We start from the raw sequence: 16719 nt of genomic DNA on the forward strand, positions 1-16719 counted from the left end.
ATATAAATATAAATATAAATATAAATATAAATATAAATATAAATATAAATATAAATATAAATATAAATATAAATATAAAGCCTGGTATAAAAAGTTCAAAAGCTTTAAATACTAGGCTGTTTGTTTAAAAACATATATTCCATCTAGGGCTTGGGTCTTGGGGATTTTTTCCCCAAAAATGCAGGGTTTTGTCTCCATGAATAATATTATGTGTGTTTCCAAAAGACATGCAGTGTGCAGCAAAGAATGGTCTGTCAGTTTTATACAGAATGTTGTTTGTTACCATTGCTATATATGAGTTAATCAGCCCAAGAAAGCAGGGCCTGTTTTTCTGCAGCTCCATCCCTCTGCTCATATCAGAGTCAAGATATTTTTCTGTAAAAAAACCTCATTAACATTTTTCCTTTTCTCTGAAAACTGAGAAATTCTTTCTTTTGGTATGCAGGTAGCATTGTGGCAAGAAATCAATGAGGCTGAGAGGCAGCAAGGATCAGGGAGATGCACAAGGTTTGAATTTTGAGACTATTCTAGTTTATGCAGGTAAAGGGAGAATTATATCTTTAATAATCTTGTTGTTTTACAGAACAAATTTTTTTCACATCAGTGAAAAAATTATTCTCAGTTTATGTATGAAGGAGAATATCTTTGTTAACTCTCCACAAACTAATCCTGTTTTTCCTTTGTTTTCATTTGAAAATGGTTACAAAACTTAAAGGATTTTTTTTTTTGTTATGACGATAATAACATTCTGTGTATCTTATTATTCATTATATTCTGTCTGTTAGGTGCTTTTTTTTGGGTGTTATATTTGAGCAAGCTGGACACTCATTTGATGCAGGGATCTGTATTTCCTAGATCAACTTTCCTAACAAACTTGAAATGAAAATTTTACCTTGCATACAGACCTGAAATTTCTGGTCTGTAAAAACAGAAAATACAGTCTCCTTCTCATTAAATCATTATTATCACATGGTCATTTTAAAATAATTTAAGTGACTTGTGCTGAAAGACAAGTATGCTCTGAGCACTTTCTTGGGCCCTAAGGACTTAGATGCACTTTTCTTTAGTGTTCACAAAATAAAAAAATTTTAAAAATCGTAATTTATGTGAAATTCCTTCAGTGACCATGAGGGTGCAAAGTTGGGCTCTTGCCCACGATGCCCCCAAATGCCATAAGCCAATCCTAGTGGCCATGAACACCTTGCCATTATTTGGCATTTCACTGTGATGGGGCTCAGGCATCAAGGTTGGAATGGCAACACGCTCCAGAAGTTCTCTGCTGAATGCATTTTGCTCCTGCCAAATTCTGTCAAGGCTGTGCTTTTTAAAAAAGTCACCCACTGATGCAAACTCATATTGTTGGGATGGATTCCAGGGGTCTGAGCTGGTCCAGAAAGCATCACTTTCTTCTCTGTGCTCTAGCACCCCTTCCCTCTTCATTCCCTAAAGAGCAGAAGAAAAAAAAAAAAAAGTAAAGAATCCCTGAAATTGTTAACATATGAAAGATAACAACTCTGAGCCAAACCCTCAATCTATTTCTTCCTTTGTTAATTATAAAGCAGCAGAATAGTTGGCACAAATATCTTGGCTAAGCTGTGAGTCCTGTGATAGATGATGTTCTCACACAAGCCAATGCACTCATGTTTCCTTCCTGCTACATTATGCTTTTTTAGCTATAACCATGTCTTTTATCCAAACAGTATTTTTAACATTAAGTGTAATTTGTCCATATCCATATGAGCAGAAATAATTAGCATTATCCCAGGGGAGTAAATTTTAAATTTTTCAATTTTATTTTTTTTATTACGACTTCTTCATCATTACCAAGTATAATTTGTTCAAAAAATATGTGAGGATGGTCTGGGTGGCTGTTGCAATCAACACAAGTCAACATCTTGGAAGGAAATAATTTGTTTGCTTGAAAGAATGAAAGCTTTTCCAGGCTTGCATCCTTCTGGGTTATAATTTGCCTTTCTTTTTATTTTTTTTTTCCCCCCCTTCAGCCATCATTGACCAGTACAAGAGCAGCATTCCTGAGAAATCACAGCACTTGGAGAAGTGGGCTTTCATGTTCTGTGGCTGGAATCAGCCACAGGCATGGTTTTGGGGCATGACAATTTATGACTATTTCTGAAACCATGGAATGCTATGAAAATAAACAAATCCAAAAAGAAAAGGGAAAAAAAAAAAGCCTAGAAACTGAATTTTACCATTGTAAGAAATAACACTTGAGGCTCTGTTTTGTGTTTTGTGCAAGACTGAGTTTTCCAGAGCTTTCTAAGCTGAGCTGTAGTTGGTGGGATATAAGCAGCCTGCTTTGGATATCAGAAGAAAGAACAAACCTTGCTTTTCTTGCTCCTTTTCTGTGCTGGGGTCAGGATGTAGCATCTCAGTCAGTCATTGATTTATTTGGAAGTGAGGGATCTGGAAATGAGTGCAACATGTTAGATTGCTTTGAAAATTAGTTAAAATCCTCTTTTTGGAAAATAATTTGATCCAGTGTGGAGATTTGACAGACTGCTCTTCAGAGTAACTCTGGTCCCACACCTCTCTGTTTTGTGTGCTACTAGGAAACAAAGCCTGACCTCTCTTCCTTTGACAGAACTGTGCCTTTCCTTCTGAGCAGAACTGGAATTTTGCTGTCCTCTACCTTCCTATGCTGCACAGTCCCAACCTGTTGATCTAGGTTCCACCAATGCTCAGTGTTAGACCCTGAATGTTGTGAATTTTGGGAGTGAAATAGAGCATTTTGTGCTGGGAGCTGCCCTTCTGGATATGAAGTAAACACCAGGGCTCTCTTGTGAGCTTGAAGCAATGCCTCTAGACTGCAGAGGAGCCTGAATTCACCCTCGTGGCTTTAGGAATGCCAACAGTAGGAAAATGATGTGTAGCTCCATATTAATTCTCTTCATTTCCCTCAGGAGCCAGAGCACCACCAGCTGTGTCTTAGAGCTGACTGCCTCCATATATCCCAACATCAACAGGAGTGCATGGATGGTTCAAGGCCAATAAATTCTTACCACACTTACTCCTGACACACTTATATTGCCTCTTTTTCCCCCATACTTCTACTCATGACACCAACCCAACATAAAATGAAAAAAATAACCCTAAATTAAAAGAGAAAACATCAGGAAAAGCAGTATGGCACCAGAGCAGCTTCTGCAAGACACTCTGAGTGCTGCCTCAGGTGGCAAAGAAAGTGGATAAAAGCACACACAAGCTCCTGTGTTGTCTGGATTCTTCAGAGAAGTCCTTCACTCCATGTCTTTCATTTCACATTTTCACCTATTTTTCTGGCAAAAAGTATTTGCATTCTGCTAGAGACAAGCTGAAAAAAATCTGTGGGAGGGCCAGGTTCTATCTACCCACATGCAAAACTGAAAAGTTTAGGATTCCACTAAGATATGCAGATGTGTGATTTCTCATCTCCACTAGGCCCTGGAGCTGGCCTTAGTTCCCATATCCATGTTTTCCATGAAAGAATGCTCTGAGTCTCTGGAGGATCTCATACCTGTGGTGAAAAAAAAAAAAAAGAAAAAGAATGGAAGCATATCTTGGAAGTTTTTATCAGTGCTTAATGGTTAACTGGTTTTGGTAAAAGAGGAATGTGTGTTTCATGTAAAGAAAAAAAATAATAAAAAAAAATATATATCAAACAAACAAAAAAAATCCCAAACAAACAATAATAAAAAACTGCCAACCCCATTCAACAAAAAACAAGCTGTCCTTACTGAAGAGCAGCTGACAATATATTCTGGCTTCATTTTGCATTGCAGATACAAAGGAAAGGGTGCACACTGGGAAGATGGCAGAGGTCCTTCTGGTGAGGAAGAAAAAACCATGTGGAAAATGTTCTTTCTTCATTGCTCTCAGTGAAAAAAACTTTATTTTATGTAGCAGTGGTAAGTGCTCAGCATGTCCTGAGGACATTTAGGGTGTACATGTGAAGCAGACATCCAGGCAGGGAGTTTTGAAGCAGGTTAGCTTGGCTGGAGAAAGACATGAAAATGCTGCCCTCCTGGCTGCCACCAGGGCTAGCTACATTCCTAGAACAGACATCTCTGAATAGGAAGGGAAGACAGAAGAAATAGCCAAAATCTCAAGGTTATCATCTTCTAGCTCTGTAACAGAGGGCTGGGTTCAGGCTGAGATCTGCAGCCACTCCCAATTCCACCCCTTCTTTTGAAAGAGTTACAGCAATATCGATATCAAAAGCCTTTCCAGGGCTGGGAAGCAGAGTACGAACCTCACCTTGGCCTTTTTGGCCCTGGGGCTGTTTGTTCTTGTGGCAATGCTTGGAAGATGGGACATAACTGAGCTGTTTGAAGCACCCAGAGCTGAGAGAGGGAGTAGTGCAGCACGAAGATAAGAACAAGAACCTTCACTCCTGCTGGTGAGGGGTCAGTGTTTGAAAGGAGAACAAAGAAAGGAAGAACTCCTGAAGCAAATAAGAACTTAAGCACTGAAATTCTCCAGCAAGAATTGTTTGAGTTTTGTATATAGGAGTTTTCTCTTTGATGGTTGCCCATAGATTTTGAAGAAAAGCAGAGAGCCCTTAAGTTATGAGGAAGAAAGCAGGGTTGGAGAGAAAGCCAAGAAGGAATTTAGTAGCAGAGAGTTTTATTAAGAGTTTTAAGGGCATAGGAATTCCAGGGAGGGTGGGACATGGCCTGACCAGACTTAAATTTGAAGCAGAAGTCTGCCACAATTGCTGCACAATTGCTGCAATGACAGTCAGGAGTGATGCCAGATGAAAATAAGTACCTGGTGTGACAGCAAAAAATGAGATAAAATAGTTGGTTGTGAGTCACCCTTTTATGGACACAGATCCAAGAACCGAGCATTTTGAGCTCTTTTGCTCAGGTTCTGCACAGACCATCCTGATCAGCCCAGCTGTTCAGTGAGACACCATCATATGTTATAACAAAGTGGGCAGAAAACCATGGTGCTCCCCCAGAGCTTCATTTATCCCTGGTGGTGATGACTCATCTTAATGGGACACAAGTGTAGAAATTCACCCACAAGTGTAGAAATGCAGAATTGCATTTAGAGAGTACTACAAGTGGCTTCATGAAATCTAGCAGGGAAAGCATAAATAAATGAATTCAGGTTCTTCTTGGGTTGCAATGAAGGAAATTCATCCCTTCAAAACAAGCCCACCTCTTGCTGCAGGGCAAATCCCATTAGGGAAAATTAAGGATGAGCTCTCCACAGGGAGAAATTTCAAAATTACATGACGTTATGCTACTGAGACACTTCAGCTCTTTGGGCTGAGCTGGATACTCACAAAATACTCAGGAAGTGATACAGCAGATACGACCCAAAAAAAATAAAAGGTGACTTTTGGTTTCCTTTTTGCTGTCTCCTCCCTTCTATGCACAAAGAATCAGCACACAGCCCACAGAACTTCTATCACCTCTGTTCTTGCATTTTAACAATGATTAAAGATGTTTACTTCAGTTTCTAGGCTTCTCTTCTAGTGTGGTGGTTCTTCAAATGGAAAGTTCAATCCACAGAGAAGTTCTGTTGTCTCCATGAAAGTCAAGCTTATAAATATGGCATTTAAAGATGTTATTTCAACAAGGCCAAGAGTCTGAAAATTAAAAACTTTGCAAAAAAAAAAAAAAAACCAAAAAAACACCTCTAACTCAGAATGAAAATCTGCCTAGCTAAAATACTTTGTGGTGCCTCTTCAGGAAACCTTTCCTGGAGTTTTTAAAGGACTCTGTTAGGACAAGTCTATGCAGTTAATTTGGAATATTCCCTTGGAGAGACTGGAAGAGTGTTATGTAAACACATCTATGTTCATCCAGCAGCGCAGGAAGGCCTGATGAAACAGCTCTGAGTAAATATACTGGACCCAGTTATTGGTAATAAAAGTTAAGGGTTAGGGTAAGGCCTATTCAGGGTCTGGTCCTTCCTGTCAAGTCCACTATTTCCAAATAAAACTATTTTTCCAACCATTTTATGGTATTCAGGAAAAGTATTCAAGAGGGATTTTGTGTGAGACTTCATATCTAGATCTCTTCAGTGCTGGCAAATGGTATCATTTAAATTGCTTACATATGGGAGGTGAAAGATTTCTGTGCCTGAAAATTCATTTTTTTCCTTCCAGTGATGGAAGCTGGCAAGTGAAAGATACCACCCCTTTTGCAGACATTGTGGACTTGCTCTGTTATGGGTTTCTGTTGGGTTCTTTTTCTATTTTAAACTGTCACAGCTGCTAATAAGACCATATTTGCAAAGTTCATAAACACCTAAACTTGAAAATGCAAGGAGAATTATGAGAAAGGGGGATTATCTCACATGTTCAAGGCAGGCCACCATGGCCCAGGGCATATCAAACACTAAATCTAAGTTCTTTTTGGTACCAATATATTACATTACCACTTAGATCATCAGGCTTCATGAAGCATTCCAGTGAGCTTTATGTTTCCTGACAAAAAAATGAAATCTAATGGTACCAAAAGTGCCTAAAACAAGATGCTGAAGTTTCAGGAAAACTTGAGTAAATAGGTATAAAAATGGGTGTGAACAAAATGCAGACCTGATTTACATACAGTTGTATGGCTTGTAGCAGCAGCACAGAAGTCAGATAAAATCAGACCTTGACCAATTTCTGAATAAAGTAGAACAGGAATAGAACTTATGTCCTCTTTCACAAAACTCCTTTTTGTCCAAGTCACCTTTCCATCTTTTGTATTGGATTACACATATCAGATCTTGTCCAGGTTTTCATGTAGGCTGTGTCATACACCACCCCTGGAGTTTGGAATTGATATTGTTCTGGCATAAGCAGCTTTTCAAACTGTACCTTTTCCAGGCTGTTTGGCCTCTAATCCTGGCTGTGGTCAGATTAGACATTCCTTTCCACCAATAATGAACACCTAAGTGAGCACTGAGAGAATATTCTCAGTGAGACCCACAGGTGACAACCCCAAGATGTTTAGGGCAAATATGGCCAAGGTAAAACATTTTGGTACAGGGCTAAGACATACTGAGGTGAGATATCCCACTTTTGTTCAGAGGCAGGACCAGTTTAGCATTAATTGACATTTGGTGAGAAGGAAAGGAGCCATTCATGGAAATGATTTTACTGAGAAGCTGCTAAGAGCTCCTCTGTACCAAGCAAATACCAAGAGCTGGCTAGCTCTGAGAATTGACTACCTATGAAACCATTTAAAAACCTAGATCTTCCTCTGAGAGATTGACATTTTAAAGACAGGCAAGCTGGGAAATCTCTCTCTTGGCTTCTAACTTTTAAAGATGTAACTGGGCACCTGTTAGAATGGCCCCACATGGCCTGTGTGGCTGGGCTGGCCCCATGCCACCCAGCTGAGATTTTCTATCCCTAAGGGGTGGTGAGAGAGCTGCCGAGCCCCTCACCAGGGAGCCCACCGAGCCCCATCCCAGCTGGGGCCCCTTCCCAGTGGGGCCAGGCCCCTTCCCAGCAGAGCCCACTGGTCCTTTTTCCAGCAGCACCTCTGAGCTGTGCCAGAGGCTTTATCAGTGCTAGGAGTGGTCCAAGGCCAGGAGCAGCCAGGGGCTGGGAGCCTGATCCGGAGCAGCAAGTGCAGGGCTGCAAAATCGGCATGAGGGAGGCAATGGCGCGCGGCCGTGGCTGCCTCGGAATGTTTAGCCTCAGCATGCTTGTTTAGCCACTTTTAGCCATCCATGCTGCGGAGAGAAGGACAAAAACAACAGCAGCAGCTTTCCATTCCTTCTTTGTTTTCTTCTCTGCACGAAGTTTTCTTCTCTGAGTAGAGCTGGCAGCCAGCACAGTGTCAGCAGAGACTACGTGACCAGCAGCGAGAGGCATGGTGAGCGATCCTGATGCACAGCCTAGAGGAGATCAACCTTTCAGTGCTGCAGAACTCTACAAAAACTGTTTCAGTCGATAAAGGTTGAGAACAAATGAAGAAACACCAGTTTGAGAGAACACCAGTTCTCTCCCGAACCAGAAGAAAGGAAAGGGTGAAGACACATATAAGGAAAACAACACGTGATGCTGAGGTCAGTAGTCAAATTCTAGTTAGGAGGGGATTGAGGAGATGCCTTGGTCTTGGTCTGAAATTCTCTTTGTAAGGCTATGGTGAAGATATATTTTTGATATATCAGACTTTGTTTTTTCCCCTGTAATTCATGAAGAGCATGGGGGGGGATGCAGCATTCACCTGCAGCCCATGAGAAAAGGGCCCTCATGCTGGAGCATGTGGATGCTGAAAAGCTGTAATCCAGTGAGAAGCTTGAACAGAGAGAGATGAGAAACTTTGCCAGAGGGAGAGAAGAATAAATAAATAATATAAAAATAAATAAATAAATAAAGGCCTCTGTTTCCAGAGATAAAAGAAGAGAACTTTTTGGGTTTTTATGCTGGAACAGCTCATCCTTAAAATAGTACCCCATAAATTGGTCTGGTCTATGAAAGCAGCTTTGGGAAAGCTGCATGGCATGGGAGGGACTTTCACACTGCAAACAGATTTCTTTTCCCAGATGGCAGATTTGCTGGTACACTGAAGCCACAAGAGAACTGTTTCTTGTGGAGAAGTCTCCCTGGAATGGTAAGAGAATCTCCTCTCCCAACAAGGACTGGTGAACAACTACAATAGAGGTGATAACTGATTGCAAATCCCAGGTTTTTTCTCTACATTGTCAGTGAGAAAGGAGAAGTTGTGGGCAAGGGAGAAGAGTTCTGAAGGGTTTATTCTGATTCTTACTATTCTTTTAGTTCTGTTAATAAAGTTTTCTTTATACCTTTTAAGTTTTGAGCCTGTTTTGCCTTCCTCCTAACTCCTACCTCAGAGTAGGAAATGGGTAGGTGCACTGATGATTTTAGGCAGTTTTAAACCCTCCACAAGTACACACTGACTTTTTAAAGCCTGTGTGGTCCATGTTATTAATTTTCTTGGGGCTGTGTCAGGTTATCCATTGGAGGAGTAACACATCAGATAAGTACAGATTATTTGTTTCTGGCATGCACTCAGCTCCCTTATGAAGCCCAACATACAAATTGTTTCCATGTTGGAAACCCTGGATCACCCAGCAGTATCATTTATCCTCAAGAAATACAAGTAATAGGTGGTCAAGGACTTCCTCTGGGCACTTTGATTTTTTGGCTTTGAACAAAAACTTTCAGAAATCTATATAATGTACTGGAACCAATAATTCTGGAGCAGGTCAGAAACTTTCACACAAAGCAAATGTGGACAAAAGAATCAGCAATTAATTACATAATTCCTTTTCCTTGTGTATAATTCCATTTTCTTTAGCCAGAGTTTACTGGTGGAAGAAAAACTGAGAGAAGATTCTGAACAGTAACAGATACTGTAATTTTTGCTCTTTCTGCTGGGTTTGATGCAAATTTACTGCATGGAAGCTTGCAATCCACAGGTCACATTAATGTCAAATGAATGAATTTAGATCCTACAAATGAAGGGAATAACTTGGTTACTCTGAGGTACAGCTTACCCCAAATCCCACTTTAAGTAATGAAGAGTTGTCTAATTTTTTTTTTAATGGTCTCTAAAATTAATCCCAAATTGCAGAATCTTGTATATCACCTTTTCATAAATCCTGTAATTTCCATAGAAGTTGCTTAGTTAGATTCTGAAGTGCCTTGCATTGAATTCAGAGCTTAAAATCCTCACCTGTCCACACAAATATGATTTTTGTAGACGCTGAGGTATGTTGGTAATCAGAGTTTAGAGAAACAGAAGGAGACCAGATGTGGTTTAACACAAAGACGTAGGCATAGCTGTCCAATCCAGGAGAAAAGGAATTTCTAACTTCCTTCTTGTTTCTCTCTTCCTGTAAGAAAAAACATTTTTGGCAGGACTGTTCCTTGCCTTGAATCAACTGCAGTTTATTAGATCCGACTCTGCATCATCTGGGCTGCATATCCACCAAAGCCTGGCCCCATATGCCAAGGAAATGTTTACACCTGCCCAGCAGCCAGCTCCAAGTCACCATAGTCATGCAGTTCTCTGTTCTGCTGGGGTTTTAGTTAACCTCAAAATTTAAAAAAAAAAATATGGGGTTTACTTGTAACTTTCTCTTTAATTGCTGCCTAACCTCAGCATTTCATCCTGAAGCCAGTGCAGAAACTGCAATGTGCTGCATGTGTCTGCCTGTCTTGTTGTGTGTCAGTTTACATCCTTTAAGGATGTACCAGCCAATTTCAAGTCAACTGGACAAGAGAAGAAATTCTTATAGATGCAGAGTACTTAAAATTTTATGAAGCTGGAGGGAGCAATCAAGTGTGACAAATATTACCTCCAGAAGTAAGTAGCCACACTTCTTAAGTGTCTGGGAAAAAACAAACCAAAAGTCCAAGAAAATTTTTCATATGTAATACAGCTGCAGGAAAAGGTCTAGGTGCAGCCTACATTTTATTAGACAGTGGAAAATCAGGTGAGGCATGCTAGCACAGAGAAATCAAGATGTTGTTAGAACTCCTTAGAATTTGTTTCTGTTTAATTTTTACTTATTTTTCCCTCCTGTAGGTGCCAGGATAAGATGAGGTACATATGTCCTGCAAAGAGATTCCAAGGGATGATTTCAGCTGATTAATAATGGATGCACGTGTCGTGGACACCTCACAGAAAAAACTGTATTTCTGATAGTTTATAGCAGTCTTCATGAAACATGAAAAACCTTTTCTGCAAAATTTCATTTTAACTGACACCTACTTTTTGATACAGCAAATGAATGGTGTCGGGGTTGAGCTCAATAAAAAAGTGAATGACGATGGCCTAAGGCTATGGGAGCACTTTTCGAAGTAAGAGAAAACAAGTTTTGCCCCCATAATTCTTCATGTTTTAAGTATGTTAATTTAGCTAGAAAGTCCTTTGTTCTCTACATTATGAGCGGCTATGTTTGCCATAAAAATTCTAATATTCCTGGAACTGCCTTTCCCTATTGGACCTTTTCCCTAAACTCCTCCCCAACTCCTCCCTTGATCCAAGTTTACTTAAACTCCTACCAGACCCTAGACCCGGGGATTGATTTCTGCCTCTGCTTTGGCTCACATCAGTCCTCCTTGGACCCTCTTTCTCTCCCAGTTTGTTCCTGTTGCTCCATATGGCATTGTGATTGTTATTTTTGTATTATTAAACCAGTTCTGTTTCGAACAACTGGGTTAGAGCTTGTCTCTCTGTACCCAAGGTGTTGAGTCATGTGAAGCCACCAGTCTCAACATCTGGGCTGAGACCAGCTGTGGGCTTCAGAATGGTTTTAATACCCATTTTCTCTCCCATCAGCAAGAGGTAAAAACAAAATCTGTGCATGTTTTCACACCTCCCATACGCCTGGTTATGCTAGAAGACCGGAAGCAATCTTTGCTTCATAAATTTTGTTATTAAATTGTTTTATGGATCCATTGGGAAAAGCCGATTATTCAGGAAGGAATAATCAGTTGGGTAAGCAAGTGAAATCAAGAGAAATACTGTGTAGACTGTGGCACTGACTCACAGGAATTTAAAAAGTGCTTCTACTGAGCAGCTGTATTTGAAAGAAAACCAAAAAAAATGAAGCAGATTGAAGTGTGGTTGACTGTACAGTCCTCAGGTTTGGGGGCTGTAGCAGTGCTGCACCAATTGCTTTCTACCAAAGTTACTTTCTCTTTTTCCTTGCTAAAGCTCAGATGAGAGTGACAGAGTAGAAAATGCAGTGAAGATGTAATAAACCTGTATTTTATTGACAGAATACCCAGAAGATTAACTCCTTCCACTGTATCTGTTATGAGTAACATATATTTCTTAAGCTAATTATTGTCCTATTGCAGGGTTTCACATTAAAGAAGGAAAAGCAAAGCGCAGGTTAAAAATCACTCCTCCATCACTCCTAGGCATGGGGAAAAAAAAGATCACAAATACAGCTACAAGAGGATAAAAGAGTTACTGAAGCTTGGGTGAGCATTGTGCAGAAAATGTGCACTCTGATTTTGTGGGCAAGTGTTCTGCAGAAACACTCTGGGAATGGAAACAGAGTTCTGTAATCTCTGAGAAACACAGAGGTTTTCCTTGTGCTGCTTGTGTGGTGAGGCACTTTAAAGAGCTGCTTTCCAATTGAAATCGTTAAAGCCCAAGAAGCTGAAAGCATTAATGCAATTTGCAGTTAATTTCAAACAGCATCTCCCCTTAAAGAATGTAAAAATAAACAGATTCCACCTGTTCCCCATCAGCCAAAAAAGCACAAACTAGGGAGTATGATCCCAGCTGAGTGATAACTCTTCAAACACTCAATTTGCTGACTAAAAAGACATCATTTCTCTTCCTGGCTGGTGATCTCTGCTCCAAGAAGGTGAAATAGAGGTAGTGGATGTGCTCATCTAACTCCTCTTGTGGGAATTGTCATGAGGAAGAAGTCTAACAAAAACAAACAAAAAAAAAATTACTACTAAAAAATAATAAATTTTTGACTTGCTCGCACTCCCAAAGTACCTGTTTAGGTTTACTCAGTTTAAACATTTTTGTGCAAGTGGAGGTTGACAAAGCATCTGACAGGAAAAAAAAAAGGAAAAAGAAATTAGAACAAAAAAATGGGAAAAGCTAGAGAATGGATACCATCTAGTGGTACCACCAATAAAAGGCTGGGCTTGATGGCTGCTTGGTTTGATTCCTTCTGAGGTCCCAGTTTTTTTGGCAAAGTTCTGGGGTTCATTCATATTTGTCACTCCTCTTCTGCAGAGATGGTTTTGGAGCCAACATCTCTTGACAAACATGAGGCTGCACTAGACCAAATCTTTCAGCCCCCAAATTGCAGTTAACATGTTCATCTCTAAACCTCTCTCTGGGGAAATCTGAGCTTTTTTATATTATTATGTAATAACAATATAATAAATGGCTTACATATATTAAGTAAATTTATAACAATTTTATATAATATGTATATTCAACAAAATATATAGATAATTGTATACAACAGATAAAATATAAGAGTCAGGTTTGGAAGATGGGTTAGGCTTCTTCTTGAATTAAAATATGCATTACAATATATGTTTTGTATATTTAATTTTTCTATCATATATTATATGTGACATAATAAACAATATATGATATATTTATATAACACTTTATATTAAAATAATTAAGTACTTTGTTTTATATCACACAGAATCACTAGGCTGGAGGAGACCTTCAAGATCACAGAGTCCAACCCATGCCCTAACACCTCAATTAAACCACAGAACAGAATACTATATGCAGCCTATTTTTAAACACTTCCAGAGATGGTGACACCACCACCTCCCTGGGCAGATCATTTTAGAACTTTATTACCCTTTCTGTAAAAAACTTTTTTTCTAATATCTAACTTATTTCCCTTAAGAAAAACAGCTTAAGACTGTGTCCTCTCATTCTGTCACTTGGTGCTCATGTTTTCTAGCCGGTTCTGCACAGGGGCTGCTGCTGACAGGCTGGGAAAAGTTGGAGAAACCAAGGTGCAGAAGACAACCCACACCAAGAGGGCAGGTGCTTACAAACACAGAGCACAACACAAGACCTCTGAGAGATGGTCCAGCAGAAAATGCCACGAGCAGTGACCAGAGCCCAGAGCTGCTTGCTGCCACCACAGGGGCTCAGTTCACTGCTGCTTTGTGCCTGATCCCTGCTGGGCTCCCTCTGCCCCCTCAGCCAACACAGCCCTAGAAAGGGCTCCATGCTCCTGTGTTCCCAGCTTCCTCCAGGCTAATTCTTAGTTTTTATTTTTATTTATAGTTAATTTTTGTTATTATTTAGAAATTTTAGTTCTTAGCAGCACTGAAAGAAGAGATAAAACAAAGAGCCGTTTTCTGTCCTGCCTGGAAACTCTTCACCTTCAGTGCCACTGTCAGAGATCACCCCTCTCTCAGCTTGGCACTGTGCCTGCTGCATCCTCATCTCTGTCCCCCTCCATCAGCAGGAACTCCTGCTCATCAGCACTCGTGCTGTCCCACATCATGAATAGAGAGAGCTGTGTCAGAACACTAAATACTGCATTTTCTTGGCATTCGTAACAGACACAAGAAACATCAGTCACAACAAATGCTTCTCGGACATGGTAGAAGACATTACATTAATGCAAAATTTAAGTGAAAAGACACTGCTGAGATCTGAATTTTTTATCAAATACATTGAAAAAAAATGAGCCTTTACTGGAGCACAATTTGGGGTCCTGAAATTTCCTTAATTTAAAATGTAGGAAAACAAAGAGGAGGTTCACTATCATTGCCAAGTTGTGTTTGCAATTAACCTAATATTAGTCATTGAGTTAATACTAATTATGAGTCACCAGTGTTGCAGGAATTGTTTCTTAGAGAGGCTAGTGAGTGGATGAATTTCATTTTCAGAACATGAAAAGGAATGTAAACATTGAAAAAACAATTCTGGCTCTGCACACACAACTTCTCAGTGAAGTTTTCACAGCCAGAAGAGGTATCAGCACTCCATGCACCAGCTCTGCTCCAGGCAGGAATGCTGCACTGGACTGCTGGGCAATCTCTGGCATTGGGCATCCCCTCATTAAGGGAAGTTTCTTGTTGAACTACACAGGCAACACAACAGGATTGCAAAAGGTTGAGAGGGAAAACCATGGTGGAGAAAAGCAAGCTGAGAACAATCAGAACTTGCTAAATTTATTAGGTTAGTCCAAGCTGAAGAGAAAAATGCTATAAATCCATGACATTTATCATTGTAAAGGAAGTTTATAACTACTCCTTGCCTTGTAAACAAAAGCAAAGGAACAGCAAAACATTGCCAGCTCTGGTGAAAAAAAGATCCAGTCCACACCAATGTGGGCTCATGGTGAGAAGCTGGGTGGATGGCAGAGCATTAGAATCACTGGAGCAAACACAGAAAACATTGTCAGCGATGCTGGTAAGGTTCATTCATTGCTCTGGGTAGAGAAGAAGAAGCCTGCTAAAAACCCTACAAGAAACCCAGCTCAAGTGGCTAAAGCACTCCCTTATTCACAGGCTGCAGCACTCAGCCAAAGTTTTACAAGCAGCCTCACTGCCTCTGCTAAACATGAAATTAATTGGAGGAGACCCCCCTTGAAAACCTGGGGAAAGCAACAAGACCAGTGCAGCATCTGGAAGGTTTTAACCTCCCCCTGCAATGTTGGGCATTCTCTTCTGAAGTGTCTCACAGTGTTCCACAGTAGAAGCACTTGCTGGGACCTGTCTGCTGAGTGGTCATCCCTCATCCTTGTCCCTGGGCTCTCCTAACATGAGGCTGAAGGCTTCTCTGTGCTAGTCCTCTTCCTCTCCCAACCCCATTTCCTGGTCGCTGCTTTATTACTTCATCTACAGTGGCCACCACTAACTTAGTTCTACTTTTCTGTTTTTCATCATCTCTCCCAACATAAACCTGCTGAGCTTCCCTGAATAATTCACTCAACTCTTTACCACTCCAGTCCTCTATTTTTTCTAATTTCTTCTTTATGTCTGGCTTTCATGACAAAACCTCCTCTTAATGATTCTCAACCTGCATCACTTTCAAGAACTCCGGTTCCTGAGAAATGCTACATATTCCATCTGAGCCTCTGTAACCAGGCACTGGTTGGCTCATCCCCTTGCTGTTAATTCTGTGAGGCCTTTTCAAAATTCTGTCCCTTCGTGCAGAATTCCCTTAATCACAAACCTTCTAGAGGCTGACATAATATTCGTCCCCTCAAGTGTATTCTCATCCTAGCTAGGTCCCAGTATTGGGAATTTCTGTTTCCTTGGGTATCTCCCCCTTGAAGGTTGGTTGGATTTTATCTTTCCTAAATTGTCATTCCTGCAATTCATATCATTGATTTTTCCTCTGAACTAAAGAAAGTTCCCAAATTGCATTTCTTCCTACGTGTAGATATTTGGGCCTAAAAACTGATCCAAAACTTGACTAGCCCGTTGTGGTGCTCTAGTGGGACACTCATCTTCATTTAAAATTCTCGTAATTATCAACCAGTAAGAGATACATTCACAAATTCTAATCTCCATGGAGCTCTATGGACAAGCATTTCTTATAAGGGAAATGTGGAAAACTTTTCATTAATGATAAAGGTTAATGAAATTTTTCAAGGTATTTTGCTCTTACTACTTTGGTGTTTGAAGGGAGAATTTTGAACATCATTCTTTAATTGTGATAAGACTGAAATATCCCTCTTGGGGAGAGCCGGGCTGTCTTCCTGTGAGATTCGACCATCTCATTAAAGCCGACCCCACCACCAGGGCCCGCCCTTTCAAAGGGACCAGCAGTGCCATTGTCATTCTTTCCTGCGCAAATGATCCTTTTTCTTCTAAATCCAATCCATTTCCTCTCACATCAGGCAAAAAAAAGATTAAACGAAACAACTCGAAACCATAGATATAAACAAATAGGAAACACAATTAAGGATCTTCTTACTCAAAACCCAGAAGCTTTTCGGGCTGCAGCAAAATGACATTTCATCTCTCACAGGAACCTGTCTCCAGATGAGATGGAGCTGTGGGATACCGACCAAATTTTTAGTTGCCGTCCAAATTTATTGCATTAACAATTTACTAACCTTTGTGCCTTCTTATAACAATGCTTTGTCTTTCTGTTCTTATCACAAGTGACTTGAATGTAGACACAATATTAGTCAAAGGATCACATTTTATTTATTTTAAAAGAATAAATAACGGTGTAGGAAAACCTCCTATGGATGCATTTTTTTTCTAACCAAAAACTTACAGACGTATTTGAAGTCCTGTTCACCTTCCCAGCTCTGCCTTGG

The sequence above is a fragment of the Parus major genome, chromosome Z, assembly GCF_001522545.3.
Source record: "Parus major isolate Abel chromosome Z, Parus_major1.1, whole genome shotgun sequence".
Classification (NCBI taxonomy): domain Eukaryota; kingdom Metazoa; phylum Chordata; class Aves; order Passeriformes; family Paridae; genus Parus; species Parus major.